General features: G+C 37.3%; 1 pseudogene; it reads left to right on the top strand.

Annotated features, from left to right (window-relative positions):
- Positions 1-441: 441 nt before the first annotated feature.
- Positions 442-1,834, top strand: LOC119046097 (thymosin beta-15A-like; annotated as a pseudogene).
- The last annotated feature ends 14,919 nt before the right edge of the window (positions 1,835-16,753 follow it).

Here is a 16,753-nt window from a genome sequence, read left to right as displayed (position 1 = left end):
TAAATGTCCTCTCTGTTAAGTAATTAAGTACAGTGAAAAAGATAAAATAATGCCATCTCCTCTTACAAATTCATTAACTGGTGAAACCCATTCTTTATTTTTTTCTTCTATATCTATCTGCTCCTGTGCTTCTATCACCTCCATTTTACCTCTGCTCTGATTTTAAGAGCCGGACATATTGGCTCTGGGTTTCTAGAGCATCTCGGTTTCTATTGCATCCTGATCCAATGGCATGTACTGCCAATCAGAAATGGGATAATGATGATGTGGAATTCAAAGTATTCTAATAAAAACATGACTTTTCTGAGATGTGTGGTGTTTTCTTGTTGAAAATCTGAGGGTAAAAAACACATTGATATTAGCTATTACTCCTTAGTGTGATAATAGTTCTACCAGATAAGGTTTTTCTTTTTTCACTTCTTTTTTTTTTTTTCAGTTAAGATGAGTGATAAAACAGACTTGTCTGAAGTGGAGAAGTTTGACAGGTCAAAGCTGAAGAAAACTAATACCTAACAAAAAAAATACCCTCCCTTCAATGGGAAGTAAGTCATGGGGGCTTTCTAGTTGAGACAGTGGTGAAAATTGATACATTTAGTAAATAAGCCCGTCTAGTAAATTTTGTCATGAGTCAAGCAATAGAATATCAGTGTATTTAATGTAACATTTAAAAATAACATATTTCTTAAACTTGGTGTATGTAAGTGTTTCTTACAAAATAGGCCCTAATAGTAATGGGGCAATTAAAAAACTACCATATTTTGCCATGTATAACGGGCTCCTGTGTATACTGCATACCTACATTTTTGGCCCAAACTGTCAGGAAAAAGTCTTTCATTTTAATTTTTATTCAATTTTTAAAATTTATATTTAGATACTTGTTTTGTATTATTAATAAATTTTAGCATGTATATTTGAACATATTATGGTACAAGAAATTTTATGTAACAAATAATTACAAAACATGAGAACAGATACAAAATATTTCTGGTACTACCCATGTATAATGCACTTCCTTATTTTTCTCTAAAAATTTTGGGCAATGAAGTGCACATTATACATGGCAAAATATGTACTTTTTGTTGGAAAATTACTAAAAATCACATTTAAACCAATCTTGGAATATCGGACTTAAAATGGAAATATCTTAGATTTGCCTAATTTTTGGTTATGTGGCATTTTTCTGCATCTAGCAATTTGGCGTTGTGATCTTATGCTTAAGGAGCCATGCAAACTGTGCTCATGGCCTTCTCTGGCTAACAAGATGAAATTGGAGAACCAGTTTAGATCTTGAATATACATGTTCAAGTTTCCCAGAGAGACAGGAATCATTTTTGTCCTGACTTACAGTGTGAGGAACAAACTCCAAGCCAAAGGGTACACTGTGTCATGTAAGCATTATTTGAAATTTTTAAAGTTAGTCAAAATTGTCCAAAAGGTCATAACTTCCTAATTGTACAGTGATAGATAAACCTGAAGAAAATGCTTTGCTTGCTCCTTATTCTCAAAATAACTATGAAAAATGGCAACAGTGTTAAACCATCACTCAAATGGAGAAAAAAAACCTCACAATTCAGATGGAGTCTAATGAATATTCAAGTCCTTATAGTGTGTGTGGAAACACACATAAGCATACACACACACAGCTGAGAATTTGAGGTTAGTGCCTTGCCATTCTAAATTTAAAACAGTTGGCTGCCTTCAATGACTTGCCAAAGAGCCTTCTTGGAAAAAACTAAACTCCATTTTAGGTAAGTGCCCTCTTAATGATGTTTTGTGTTTGTTTTCCTCACCTATACTAGCTATCCAGCAGGGGAAAGAGTGTGTTCAAACATAAAATGAGGAACTTCTCCCAAGAGCAAATGTCAACATTGCTTAAGTATCTTGGTTTAGGGCTTATTTTTTGTAAGCCTTTGTGTTGTGGAGATTTTAGGCATCTCCTGATGTCTTCTCACCCATACTTCCTGGTTAAGAAGTCAAGGGTAACCAATGTTGCCTCACCTACATTTTTAAACTTTCCATCAGTGCATAAATTCTGGCTGGCAGGTACTGTTGATAATCTCACCATGGATGACTTTAGTGCACATACACCTTGCATCCCCTATAGGATAAGCCACTTGTAACTGTCTACAGTGGATGCTTTCCTTGGTCCATAATCTTCGTGAAGTGGCATGATTTTGCAGCTTCTCACACTTCATTTCCAATGTGGCAATAAAATAATGCATGTTAAGGTTCCTGTTGTTCATCTTGGTGGTCTCCTTAAGAAGTGCACACAGGTATACTTCAGCCAAAAAAGGGGGGGTGCTTTAGCAGGTTTATCACAGAAATGGCATTTTTCCATCTAGATCAAGTGGGTCCTGACTTGGGAATGTGAGATGATTTTCTGTAGAGTTGGAATCATAGAATTTGAGAACATTTGGGAGAGAAGGTTAGGTGGACTAGCCCTCTCATAAACTGAAGAAATAAAAACAGGGTCTGAAGTGATCTAAGGTGAATAAGGGCTGGAATTTATTTTCTGGACAGTGCTTTTCAGCTTAATGGGAGGGGGCAGCTGAGGCTGGGATTGGATAGGGAAGGAAGCAGGAGGCAATTTCTAACAGAATTCCCTCTCTTATGAACCAAGCATTTTTGGTGTTTATAGTGAGCATAAATGCTATGGACTGAATTGTCCCCCCTCATCCCCCACCCTGCACCAAAAAGAAATTCATATGTTGAATCTCTACCTCCCAATATGACTGGATTTTGAGGTAGGGTAATTAAGGTTAACTGAAGTCATAAGGTTGGAGCCTTAATCACATAGGACTGTGTCCTTAAGAGGAAGAGACACCAGAGGTATTTCCCCATCCCTCTTGTGAGATGATGTGAGTACACAAGGTGATGATTTGCAAGCCAGGAAGAGAGTTCTTACCATAAACCAACCCTGCTAGTCCTCGATCTGGAGCTTCAGATACTCCAGAATTGTGAGAAAATAAATTACTGTCATTTAAGCCACCTAGTCTATGGTATTTTATTATGGCAACTGGAGCAGACTAATATGATATAAATACGTGAGTGCCAATCCTTGCCCTAAACAATACTTTCATCACTTGAAATTCAAAAACCAATCATCTGTGATCCCACCAATTAGACATGCTAGCGTTTGTGTGTGTAAGCATCCAGACTAGTCTATTAACATTTGTATCTTTCCCTACAGAATGATTATGTTGTCTGTATCTATTTGGAATCGCAAGTATTATCTTACCACTCACCTCTTAGGGGTGACATCCTTAAACAATCACTGGGTTTTTAGGTAATGGAAGCTGTTTTCTCTGCAATAGCATAAATGTCCAAAGCAAAAACAGTAGATGGGTCCACTGATCAAATATCAATGAGGTGACACAAGCATAGGGTTTAGTGTAGTCAGAAGATTTGGGACTTGGAAGCAACCATGTTAGTCACCAATACCTTAAATCTTGCCTGAAACAATTATCCAAAAGAGTCACTCAGCCCCCTGCTGTGACAGACTAATTACCCAGTGCCCCTGTATCTTCTATCCAATAGTCCAATTCTGTATGCTGGAGAACCACACAGCCTAATCCCTGCTCCAGTATTTGAAGTCAGCTGTTGTGTGTATGCCTGTATACCTATGAGTCTTCTGATGACACCTTCCAGATCTGTTGGATCCAAATTGCATGCATGGGGAACCATCCTGGTTACTGATGTGCTCAAGTTTCCTCATGAACAGATCTCTGTAGCATGATTCTGTCAGGCAACTAGTTGCATTCCTTTCAACATTGCCATTTGCAAATTTGAGAAAGATACTGTACACATATGAGATTTATCAGTCTCTGCATTTGCACACTAATCCAGCACAAAATCAGGCTCATTTCAAAGGACCTAAAAGAAAGAATAAATAGTCCCAGATGGTGTGGTTCAGTGGATTGAGTGCCAGCCTGGCAACCAAAGCATTGCCAGATCGATTCCCAGTCAGGGCACATGCCTGGGTTGCAGGCCAGGTTCCTAATAAGGCTGCACGAGAGGCAATCGCAAATTGATGTTTCCCTCTCTCCCCTTCTCTGTCTATAAATAAATGGTTTTTTTAAAGAAAGAATAAATGTTGTCAGGTGAGCTGATGTTGGATAAAACTCTCATTGTTCGTTTGCATCTGATAACCATTCTGTTCACTAACAGTGATTCCATCCTGAGCAGTGTGTTAAACTGAGTCAGAGCAGATGAGGGAGACCTGGTGGCAGGTGAAAGACATGTAACTGCAAAGTAAGTAGTCTATACAGATACAAGGTGGAAAAAGCAATTGCTCATGGAGAGTAGTTTTAGTCAGCATTTCTTTTTTAAAAGATTTTATTTTTTAGAGAGGGAAAGGGAGAAAGAGAGAGAGAGAAATATCAATGTGTGGATACCTCTCATGCACCCTCTACTGGAGACCTGGCCTGCAACCCAGGCATGTTCCTTAGACTGGGAATTGAACCAGTGACCCTTCAGTTCTCCATTGGGCACTCAATCCACACCAACCAGGGCACTCAGCATTTCTTAAATATAAATGTAGGGGTACTCTTGCAGTCACTATATTGACTTGCTTGTTTAATAAGAAAAAGACTTTTTCCCAGAATAAACCCACTGTTAGCAGGGATTGGGATTTAGGGTCCTGAGAAAACACACACTCACAAATGCCACACCTATTGAATTTAATGCAGTACTATGAAAAAGGGTATGGAGTTTCCTCAAAAAATTTTAAAAGACAAAACTACTGTATGACCCAGTAATTTCACTTCTGAGTATGTAGAAATCTAAAACTAATTTGGAAAGATATATGCACCATTATGTTCGTTGCAGGGTTATTTGCAATATCCAGGATATGGAGGCAACCCGAGTGCCTCCATAGAGGCAATCAAGAGAGGAGTGGATAAAGAAGTGGTACATATATATACAATGGATTATTATTCAACTGTAAAAAATAAAATCTTACCATTTGTGACAACATGGGTGGACCTAGAAGATATTATGATGAGTGAAATAAGAGAAAGCAAATAGCATATTATTTCACTTATATATGGACTCTAAAAATGTAAATAAAACAGAAACAGACTCATAGATACAGAGAGCAAATGAGAGTTGCTAGATGTCAGGGGGGTTAAAGATTGGGTGAAAAGGTTAAGGGATTAAGAAGTACAAATTGGTAGTTACACAATAGTCACAATGATGTAAAGTACAGCATAGAAAATACAGTCAATAATATTGTAGTAACACTGTTTGGTGGGTACAAGGATTATCAAGGGGATTACTTTATTAATTATATGATTGCTTAACCACTATGCTATACACCTAAACTTAATATAAAATAACAACTGTGAACTGTTTTATTATTTTTATTTTGGCATGTCTTATGTGACTTTTTAAAATATGTATTTTATTATGTTATTAAGAGTAGTCTTTATTTTTCCCTCTTTGCCCCCCTCCACCCAGTAACCCCTTCCCTCCAGCAGTCCCTTCCCACTTTGTTCATGTCCGTGGGTCATGCATGTAAGTTCTTTGTTTTTTCCCCCTATTTAGTACCTACCATTTATGATTTTTAATCCCTGCACCTTCTCCCCCATTCTTCCTCTTTCTCCACCCAGCTGGTAACCCTCCAAATGATCACCATACATATGATTCTGTTACTGTTCTGGTTGTTTGCTTAGTTTGTATGTGTTTTATTTTCAGACTCGGTTGTCAATAGTTATGAATTTGTTGCCTTTTTAATGTTCATGGTTTTGATTTCCTTTTTTTTTTTTCAAATAAGTCCCTTTAATATTTCATTTAATAATGGCTCAGTGATGATGAACTACTTTTACTTTACCTTGTCTGGGAAGCACTTTATCTGTCCTTCCATTCTAAATGGTAGCTTTGCTGGATAGACTAATCTAGGTTGTTAGTCCTTGCCTTTCATCACTTTGAATACTTGCCAGTCCCTTCTTGCCTGCAAAGTTTCTTTTGAGAAATCAGATGATAGTCTTATGGGCACTCCTTTGTAGGTAACTCTCTGCTTTTCTCTTGCTGCTTTTAAGATTCTCTACCTTTTACCTTTGGCACTTTAATTATGATGTGTCTTGGTGTGATCCTTTTTGGGTACTACTTGTTTCGGACTCTCTGTGCTTACTGGACTTGTATGTCTATTTCCTTTGAAAAATTAGGGAAGTTTTCTTTCATTATTTTTTCAAATAAGTTAATAATTTCTTGCTCTTTTTCTTCTCCTTCTGGCATCCCTGATTTGGATATTGGCACGTTTGGAGATGTCCCAGAGTCTTTTTATACTATCCTCATTTTTTTGAATTCTTTGTTTTTCTTTCTATTCTAGTTGAATGTTTATTTCTTCTTTATGTTTCAAATTATTGATTTGAATCCTGGTTTCCTTACCTTCACTGTTGGAACCCTGAAGATATTTTTTTTATTTGACTTAGTGTAACCTTCATTTCTTCCTTTATGTTGTTGCCATACTCAATGAGTTCCTTGAGCATCTTGATCACCAGTGTTTTGAATTCTACATCTGATAAGTCCTCTATCTCTGTTTTACTTAGTTGTTTTTCGGGGGTTTTGTTCTGTTCTCTCATTTGGGCCATATTTCTTTGTCTCCTTGATTTGGCAGCCTTCCTGTGTTTGTTTGTATGTATTAGGCCGAGCTGCTTTGACTCCCTGTAAAAGGCACCTGTAAATTGTGTAGAGCGAAGCCTTAGGTAATACCCAGGGTGGGGCAACCTGCTTCACTGCTTTGTGGCTCTGTGTGAGGGGAAGGCACAGAGAGGGGACTGTGCCACTGTATGACTTCTGGAGGGTTTCCAGGCACTCACCCTGTTTCCAGTCACTTGATCCATTCCCTGTATGTAGCTTGCACTCTTCCAGCTATTGCCCTGGTATTGAATACCAGAGTGGGTGGGTTTGCATATGTTTTAAGACTGTGCAGGCTCTTTATGTGAAGTTTCCTGAGAATCTGTCAATTTCTTCTATGGCCCCCACCCCTACTGGTTTTTACAGCCAGAAATTATGGGGATTTTTCTTCCCAATGCTGAAACCCTGGGCTGTGTGGTCTGGCTTGGCACTGGGATCTCTCAATCTCAAGGTATTGCTCCTAATTTTTATCCATCACACATGAATGTGGGACCACGTGAGCCCACTCCACCACCAATGCTGCCACTTCTCCATACCACACCACATCTCCTCACCTCTTCATCCCTTCTCTGAGTCTCCACCCTTCCTACCTATCTGGATGAATTTTGCTTCTTTAAATCCTTGGTTGTTGGACTTCCAAACAGTTTGATTTTCTCACAGTTCTGGGTTTTATTTGTTTTGAGAATTAATTGTGACTCTTTTTTGTTGTGTGAGAAGGCAGTGCATGTCCTCCTACACTTCTATCTTGACTGAAGTTCTCAACTGTAATTTTTTTTGAAAAAGCACACCAATTTTCTCCTCAGTGGTCAAGATTGAATACCCAGGAAGGCACTTATTTGTTCACCCTGAGTCACCTGTTGCCACATGAGCCAGTGGCTGTGGCTCAGGGTCTGCAGGTCCTTTATTGGCTGAACCCATGGAGGTAGGGGAGTGGAGCTTCTCTGCTTGAACACTCCCATCATCCAGTGATGCACATTTTCAGGTCATTTTTTTAAAAAAGAATATAAACCAGAAAAAATAGATTCAGATAGATCTGAATGAGTTAGGCTAGTTACTCTACTTTCTAAAAAGCTTGAGAAAAACATACCATGTCATGAACTTTTTTATTTAACTCTTTGTTTAACTGGACAAAGAGTGTTTGGGTTCTTCATTATTTGCTTAAGTGAATTCCACAACAGGGGACATGTTGAAAAATGTTTGTATGGGTTATTTGTTTTATAAATAATACCCCCCCCAGTTTGATCCTTGTCATTTGTTATTTATAGCAATAAAGCTGTTTCCTTTATTTGGTCTTTTCTGTAAAGTGATTTATTTAATAGAATTTAACTAGGATATTTTTATCCTTATTAATAAAGGAGAGGGCTCATAAATCTGTTTAGTATGCTTTCTTCATTAGGTTTTATCATCATATTATATATTCTTGAAATGATAAAGAGTGTTTGGTTCAATTTTAGAATATATTTTGTTATATAATTTGGTTCATTTTCTGTACCGTTTTACATTTACACATGTAAAAAAATTTGTATTATAAAGATTATTAAAATGATTGTGCTTTTATTTTAAAATATTTCTCATTTTATTGATACAGTTTCTCTAAGGAAATTTCTTACACAGGTTAATATACACATTTTACCCAATAGCTCTTATGTATATTCATCAATTCTAGAATTTGAAATATTTTTAGTATCTAAGTATTGCTAAGAAAACAACTATAAACTTGGTACAAGTTTAAGAATTTTAAAACATTTTATAATTATTCCAATTTCTGTTATGTTGTGCTTTGGACACTGTGGTTTTGCTATTTCTTCTTTTCCTAAGCCACTGAGGTTTTTGATCAGAACTGGAGTTGCTGGTTAGTCAGTAAAGCTCCTTGATTTCCAGGGGCACTCTGTTGGCCATGTCAAAGACTTCCTGCTTAAGCCAGGGTGGCTTAGCCCAGTAGATTTTTGTATTGGAAACTAAATGGCCCATTTGTGGTACAGAATCATTCAGAAGACATGCAGATTTGGGATAGGGAGGTACAACTCTCTCAAGGAGCCAAAATGGACATTTCTACACTTTAGGTACTTTTGGTGAAATCTTTTTCAGAGTTCCCCTGTCAGAGCATCAACCAGCTAATATTGTCAGATGACCTTTTGCCCTATGTAACAACTTTCAAAGATTTTTTGAGTGACATTACAGGAATGATGATGTGAGAGATCCCCTTGATCTCTCCCCCTGAAATTTCATCAAGTTGATCAGCTGTAACTCAACAAATCATTCCCTGCTCAACATACAGGCATGCCTGAGAGAGGTATGCATTGAGGCATCTAAAGGTGGGCAAATGGGAACAACAACCAGGGGAGACGAGAAAGGAGGAGAGCTCAGAGCAGCCCTGCAGCCTGGAATTTGTGGTGCGCTAGGCAAGGAAAGGGGAGGAAGCTAATTATCGCCGGTGCTTCCTTCACCAGGGCTGAGAGGAGCACAGAGTCTCAGTGGGCACTCCTGCAGGAGTAAGTGGTGCAATCTGTGGCTGAGCCAAACAAGAAGTCTGGGCAAGGACACAGCACAGGGATTCTACCATGGCTGTGTGACCATGGGCTGTCAGGCTGTCAGTGTTCCACACAGCAATGGAGCCACAGAGCACCAATGTCTCCTAGACTCCCAAAATTGGGCCTCTTTATGGCCCTTAGTATCAGGTTTTGGAGAACATTATCTCCAAGCCCAAGAGCATTAGACCAGAATTGCTGTTTCCCTCTGTAACTGATCCCCAGTTGTGGTGCATGGCCGGGGACCTGTGGAGGTCTGGGGTTGCCATTACTGAGAGGGAAAAACAAACCCCACCCCCAAACATTATGGCTATACAGGGCAATACTGATGCAGCTGCAGAGGTCAGCTTTGGGATTTCACAGAGCTTTAAAACTTGTGATTCATAAAATAGTAGAAAGACCTCTTCATAGAAATCTGATAGTGAAGTGCAAATTAATAAAATAGATGCCTAGACAGAGAAGAAGCCCATGCAATACCATGAATAACCAAGGTATTGAGACAGCTCAGAAAGAAAACAACAAATCTCCAGAAAGAAAACTGGAATGGAATGCATGGAAATATGTGATATAAATGACAGAGAATTCAAGATTGCTATTCTGAAAATACTGAATGAGATTTGAGAAAACACCGACAGAGAATTCAATGCACTCAGAAAACAAATTAATGAACAAAATGAGTACTTTACAAAAGAGATGGAAACTTTTTAAAAAAGAACCAAATAGAAATCCTGGAGGTGAAGAATTCAATAAAGGAGATCAGGAATGAGCTACTGAACAGAGGAAGCAGAGCCAACCAGATGGACGAAAGAATTAATGATGTTGAAGATAGGAATCTAGAAATGATGCAGAGGGAAGAAGAGGAGAGAGACCTGAACATAAAAAAGAGGAGTTCTACAAGAACTATCTGTCTCCAACAGAAAAGCAATATAAGAATTATAGATATTCCAGAAGAAGATGAGAAGGAGAAGGGAATGGAGAAACTATTCAAACAAATATTGGATGAGAACTTCCCAAACCTATGGAAAAGACTAGATCCTTGAATACAAGAAGCAAGAAGAACACCTATTACCCTAGTCCAAAGAGGCCCTTGCCAAGGCATATCGTATTAAAATTGTCAAAAATCAATGACAAAGAAAAAATTCTTAAAGCAGCCAGGGGCAGGAGGGGAAATAGTGAGCTACAAAGGAAAGTCCACAAGGTTATCACCAGACTTATCAGCAGAAAGTCAGGAGAGAGTGGAACCAAATATTCAAAATACTGAAAGAGAGAAATTACCACCCAAGAATAATATATCCAGCACAGTTATACTTTAAATATGAGGGAGAAATAAAGACTTTTTTCAGACATATGGAAGCTTATGGAATTTGTTACCAGAAGACCTCCATTACAGAAAATACTCAAAGGAGTTATTCTACCTGAAACAAAGAGTAAAAGGTCACTGCACTATAAATAAGATCACCAAGAAAACTTACAGCATAAACAGGGATAATTTGTGACAACAAAATCATAAAGGGGGACAAGGCAAAGATTTGAACCAGCAAAGAAAGATGGAGATCAGAGGCACTCAAACAAAAACAAAAAAACTACTGTATGTAAGCAACTATTTTTGTCATAAACCTAATGGAAAACACACACAAAAACCCCCAAACTGAGACTTGTAACTTATAAAAAGAAGAAACAGAGGAAAGAAACATGGAAACCCACCAGACAAAATCAATAGACAGAAACACAAAGGAAAAGAACCAATGGAGGCACAGAGCTAACAGAAAGCAAAGAACAAAATGACTATAGGAAACCCTCATACATCAATAATTACCCTAAATCTTAATGTAATAAATACACAAATAAAGAGGCACAGAGTAGCAGGCTGCATCAAAAGACAAACATATACCGCCTACAAAAGACACATCTAAGCTGCAAAGACAAATATGAAAAGGTGGAAAATAATTCTTTTAATTGTTGCTCAGTAACAGTTGTCCCTATTTTTGCCTATTAATCTCCCATGCCCTACTCACCACCTAACTTCCACATTCAATCCTCCTCCCACCGTTGTCTTTGTCCATGGGTCTATTATACATATTCCTTGACTTGATATTTCCCCTTCTTTCCCCTGTTATTCCCCTCCCCCTGGCCCTCTGGTCACTGTCACTTCATTCTTTATTTCCATGTCTCTAAATTTGTTTTGCTTGCTTGTTTGTTTTGTCGATTAAGTTCCAGTTAAAGGTGAGATCATATAGTATTTGTCTTTCATCGCCTGGCTTATTTCACTGAGCATAATGCTTTCCAGTTCCATCCATGCTATTGCAAAGGTTAGGAGCTCCTTCTTTCTCTCTGCTGCATAGAATTCCACAGTGTACATGTACCACAATTTTTTGATCCATTCATTTACTGATGGGCACCCAGGTTGCTTCCAACTCTTGGCTATTGTAAATTGTGCTGCTATGAACATCGGGGTGCATAGGTTCTTTTGAAATGGTATTTCAGGATTCTTAGGGTATTTCAGGATGCTGGGATTCCAGCAGTGGGAGTGCCAAATCAAAGAGCAGTTACATTTTTAACTTTTTGAGGAAATTCCATACTGTTTTTCACAGTGGCTGAACCAGTCTGCATTCCTTCCAGCAGTGTACTAGGGTTCCCTTTTCTCTACAACCTTTCCAGCACTTGTTGTTTGTTGATTTGTTAATGACAGCCATTCTCACCAGTGTGAAGTAGTATCTCATTGTAGTTTTACTTTGCATCTCTCTGATGGTTACTGATGCTGAGCATCTTTTCATATGTCTCTGGGCCCTCTGTATTTCCTCATTGGAAAAGTGTCTGTTCTGTTCCTCTGTCCATTTTTAATTGGGTTGTTTGTCTTTCCAGAGTGGAGTCCTGTGAGTTCTTTATATATTTTAGAGATCAACCCCTTGATTCAGGTACCATTGGCAAGTATGTTTGCCCATATGGTTAGTTCTCTTTTCATTTTAATGCTGTTTTCTTGGCTGTGCAAAAGCTTTTTAGTTTACTGGAGTCTCATTTGTTTATTCTTTCCTTTATATCCCTTGCTCTAGAGGACGTATCAGTGAAAATATTGCTGTGTGGAATATCTGATTTTCCAGCCTATGTTCTCCTCTAGGACTTTTATGGTATTGTGAATTATTTTTAAGTCTTTTATCCACCTTGAGTTTATTTTAGTATATGGTATAATTTGGTGTCTGAGTTTCATTTTTTTGCAGGTAGCTGTCCAGGTATCCCAACATGATTTGTTGTTGAGGCATTGGAGTAAATTTACTCCATTTTCTCCATTTTTACTCCGATTTACTCTATATGTACTCCATTTTATGCTTCTGCCCCCTTTATCAAATATTAATTGACCATAGACTCATGGGTTTATTTCTTGGCTCTCTATTCTGTTCCATTGATCTGTGTGTCTGTTCTTATGCCAATACCAGACTGTTTTGATTACAGTGGCCTTCCAATATAGTTTGATATCAGGTATTATGATCGCTCTTACTTTGTTCTTGTATCTCAAAATTGCTGAGGCTATTTGGGGTATTTATGGTTCTATATAAATTTTTGAAATGTTTGTTCTATATCTGGGAACTATGTCATTGTTGTTTTAATAGGAATTACATTTAATCTATAAATTGCTTTGGGTAGTATGGGCATTTTGAGGATGTTAATTTTTCTAATCCATGAACACAGTATGTGCTTCCATTTATCTGTGTCTTCCTTAATTTTTTTCTTTAGTGTTGTATAGTTTACCTAATACATGTGTTTTGCCTCCTTCTTTAAGTTTATTCCTAGGTACTTTACTTTTCTTGTTGCTATAGCAAATGGAGTTTTTTTTTCCTAATTCCTGTTTCTGATATGTCATTGTTGGTGTACAATAATGCCTTTGATTTCTGAATATTGACTTTGTATCCCACTGCTATGCCAAATTCACTTATAAGGTCAAGTAATTTTTTTGTGGAATCTATGGGGTCTTCTATGTACACTATCATGTTGTCTGCAAGCAATGACAGTTTTACTTCCTTCTTTCCAATTTGCATGCCTTTTATTTCTTTTTCTTATGTTATCACTGTGGCTAGAAATTCCAATACTCTTCAATAGAAGTGGTGAAAGTAGACAACCTTGTCTTGTTCCTGATCTTAGTGGGAAAACTTTTAGTTTTTGCCTATTGAATATGATGTTGGCTATAGGTTTCTCATATATGACCTTTATTATGTTGAGGAACACTCCTTCTACCCCCACTTTCCTTGGCGTTTGTATCATAAATGGTTGCCTTACCCTATCAAATGCTTTTTCTGCATCTATTGATATGATCATGTGATTTTTACTTTCCTTTTGTTTATGTGATGCATTATGTTTATTGATTTGTGAATATTGTACCATCTTTGCATCCCTGGAATGAATCCCACTTGGTCATGGTGTATGATCTTTTTAACGTATTGCTGGATGTGGTTTGCCAACATTTTGTTTAGGAATTTAGTGTCTATAGTAATCAGCCATATTGGCCTGTAGTTTTATTTCTTTCTTGTGTCTTTATCTGTTTTTTTTATTAGGATTATGCTGCCTTCATAAAAAGGGTTTGGAAGTCTTTTGTCTTCTTGAATTTTTTGGAATAGTTTGGGAAGAATAGTCATTAGCTCTTCCCTAAATGTTTGGTAAAATTCTCCTGTGAAACCATCTGGTCCAGGACTTTTGTGTGCTAGTAGTTTTTTTGATTACTGCTTCAAATCCACTAGCTGCTATTGGTCTGTTCAGGCTCTTTGCTTCATCTTCATTCAATTTTGGAATATTATATTTTTCTAGAAATGTGTTCATTTTACCCAAGTTTTCTAATTTCTTGGCATATAGTTGTTCATAGTAATTTCTTAGAATCCTTTGTATATCTGTGCTATCAGTTGTAATTTCTCCTGTTTCATTTCTAATTTTATTTATTTGGGTCCAGTGTCTTTTTTTCTTGACGAGTCTGGTTGAAATCTTGCTGATTTTGCTTAACTATTCCAAGAACCAGCTTCTGGATTTATTGGTCTTTGGAATTGCTCTTTTAGTTTCTATGTCATTGAATTCTGCTCTGATCTTGGTTATTTCCTTCCTTCTATTCACTCTGGGCTTTGTTTGTTGTAGTTCCTTCAGTTCTTGTAGATGTAGGGTTAGGTTGTTTATTTGAAATTAATCTATCTCTTTTAGGTAGGCCTGTATTGCTATGAACTTCCCTCTTATGACTGCCTTCATGTAGTATCCCATAGGTTTGGGGGAGTATTTTGTTTTCACTTTCATTTGTGTCCAGAAACTTTTTGATTTCTTCCTTGATCCTTATTACCCCATCCCTTGTTTAACAGCATGCTATTCTATCTCCACAAAATTTAGTGTTTTTGAATTTTTTTCCTTGAAGTTGGTTTCTAGTTTCAAGCCCTTGTTTACCAAGAAAATGCTTGATATGATTTCAATTTTCTTGAATTTGGTGACGCTTGTTTTGTGTCCTATCATGTGGTCTATTTTTGAATATGTTCCATGTGCATTTGAAAGGAATGTGTACTTTGATTCTTTGGGATAAAAGCATATATATATATATATATATATATATATATATATATATATATATATGTTAAATCCATTATATATAATGCATCATCAGTTCCACAATATCCTTGTTAAAATTTCATTTGGAAGTTCTACCCATTGTTGACAGTGGGTAGTGGGGTATTAAAATCCCCTACTATAATTGTGTTGTTGTCTATGTCTTTCTTAAAATCCTCCAAGATTTTCCTCATCTATTTGGGTGTTCCTATGGTGGGTACATACATGTTTACAATGTTTATATTTTCTCGATGGATTCTTCACTTGGGTATCATGAAGTGTCCTTCAGTGTCTCTTTTTATGGTTTTTGTTTTAAAGTCTATTTTGTCTGATATAAGTATTACTACTCCAGCTTCTTTTTCCTTTCTATTTGCTTGCAGTGTTTTTTTTTTCTTCTTTTTACTTTCAATCTGCGTAAGTCTTTTGTTTTGTTGTGAGGTGGTTCCCTGTAGGCAGCATATGCATGGGTCATGTTTTCTTATCCATTTAGCTACTCTTTGTTTTGACTGGGGCATTTAATTCATTTACACTTAAGGATATTATTGATATTTATTCATTGCCATTTTTCCCTTTTTTCTTGTGTTCCTCTCTGTCCCACTCTTTTTCTTCATCTTCTTAAAGCAGTTGCTTTAGCATATCTTGCAATGCTGGTTTGGTGGTGTGGTCTTTTAACATTCTTTTGTCCAGAAAACTCCTTATTTCACCTTTCACTTTTATTGAGAGCCTTGGTGGGTAGATTAGTTAATTGCAGGCCTTTTCTTTTTATTATTTTCAATATTTCATGCCATTCCCTTCTGGCTTGTAGTGTTACTTGTTGATATGTCAGCTGATGGCCTTATCAGAGTTCCCTTGTATGTTACTTCCTGTTTCTCCCTTGCCGCCTTTAAGATTCTTTCTTGGTCTTTGAATTTTGACATTTTAATTATGATGCATCTTGGAGTAGGCCTCTTTGGGTTCCCTTTGATGGGGAGCTTCAGTGCTTTCTGGGCTTGTGAGTTTTTCTCTCGTCAAATTAGGGAAGTTTTCCATTATTAGTTTTTCACACTGGTTTTCTATTTTTTGCTCCTCTTCTTGTGGTATCCCTATTATACAGCTATTATTATATTTCATGTTATCCTGCAGTTCCCTTAACCCCTCTTCATTCTTTTCTAGTCTCTTTGCCTTTTGTTGTTCTTTCTGGGATTTTTTTTCTACCTTCACCTCCAGCACACTGATCCAATGCCCTGCTTTATCTAGCCTAATTTTGATTCCTTATCCTGTGTTCTTAAATTCAGAGATTGTATTCTTCATTTTCTCCTGGTTCTTATGGATAGTTTCTATGTACTTTTTCATGCTATGTACTTTGCAGTAAGTTCCTTGTAACTTCCCTGTAGTTTTTTTGTAATTCTCACTGACCTCATTGATCTTTCTTATAACCATTGTTTTGAACTCAGTATCAGATAGTTTACTTGCCTCTTTTTTATTTAGTGCTTTTTCTGAGGATTCCTCCTTTCCTTTTAATTTGGTGTTGTTTTTGTCTCCCCATTTTAGGGGATACTGTTATTGTGTACTTCTGCTTTTTAAATTGGTATGCTTTGACTCCCTGTCTTTGTGGTTTGAACTCTTATGGCTTCAAGCCTTTGTGATTCAGTGATGTAGCCCCCTGGATCACCTGAACTTCATGCTCTTGGGATGCCCTTTATGCCATTTATGTTGGCTCTCTGTATGTGATTGGGTTTTGATTGTTGTTGGGTCTTCCTTTGGTGTGTCTTTCCCCTCAGCTAGTCAACTGAGGGTCATCCACCCACCACATCTTGTATGCTGTTGTGCAGGTGCTGCCAGAAGAAAGCCACAAAGCCCAGGAAACAAACCCATACCCCCCAAAAATAACTGCCACCTGAAATTCCACTATCAACAGTAAATGAACCATTATTAAAAGGGTGTAAAGAGATTAAGACTAGACTACTATAAGAAATGAGAGGGAATGTGAGATGTCCTACTGAAAGAAAAATGTTTATGAGAGGGTTGAGGGAGGCTCATTAATA

Source organism: Artibeus jamaicensis, unplaced genomic scaffold (genome assembly GCF_021234435.1).
Source record: "Artibeus jamaicensis isolate MK-2021 breed Jamaican fruit bat unplaced genomic scaffold, CSHL_Jam_final scaffold_461, whole genome shotgun sequence".
Taxonomy (NCBI): domain Eukaryota; kingdom Metazoa; phylum Chordata; class Mammalia; order Chiroptera; family Phyllostomidae; genus Artibeus; species Artibeus jamaicensis.
Note: the sequence above shows the minus strand (reverse complement) of the source record. Positions and strands in the feature narration are given on the sequence as shown.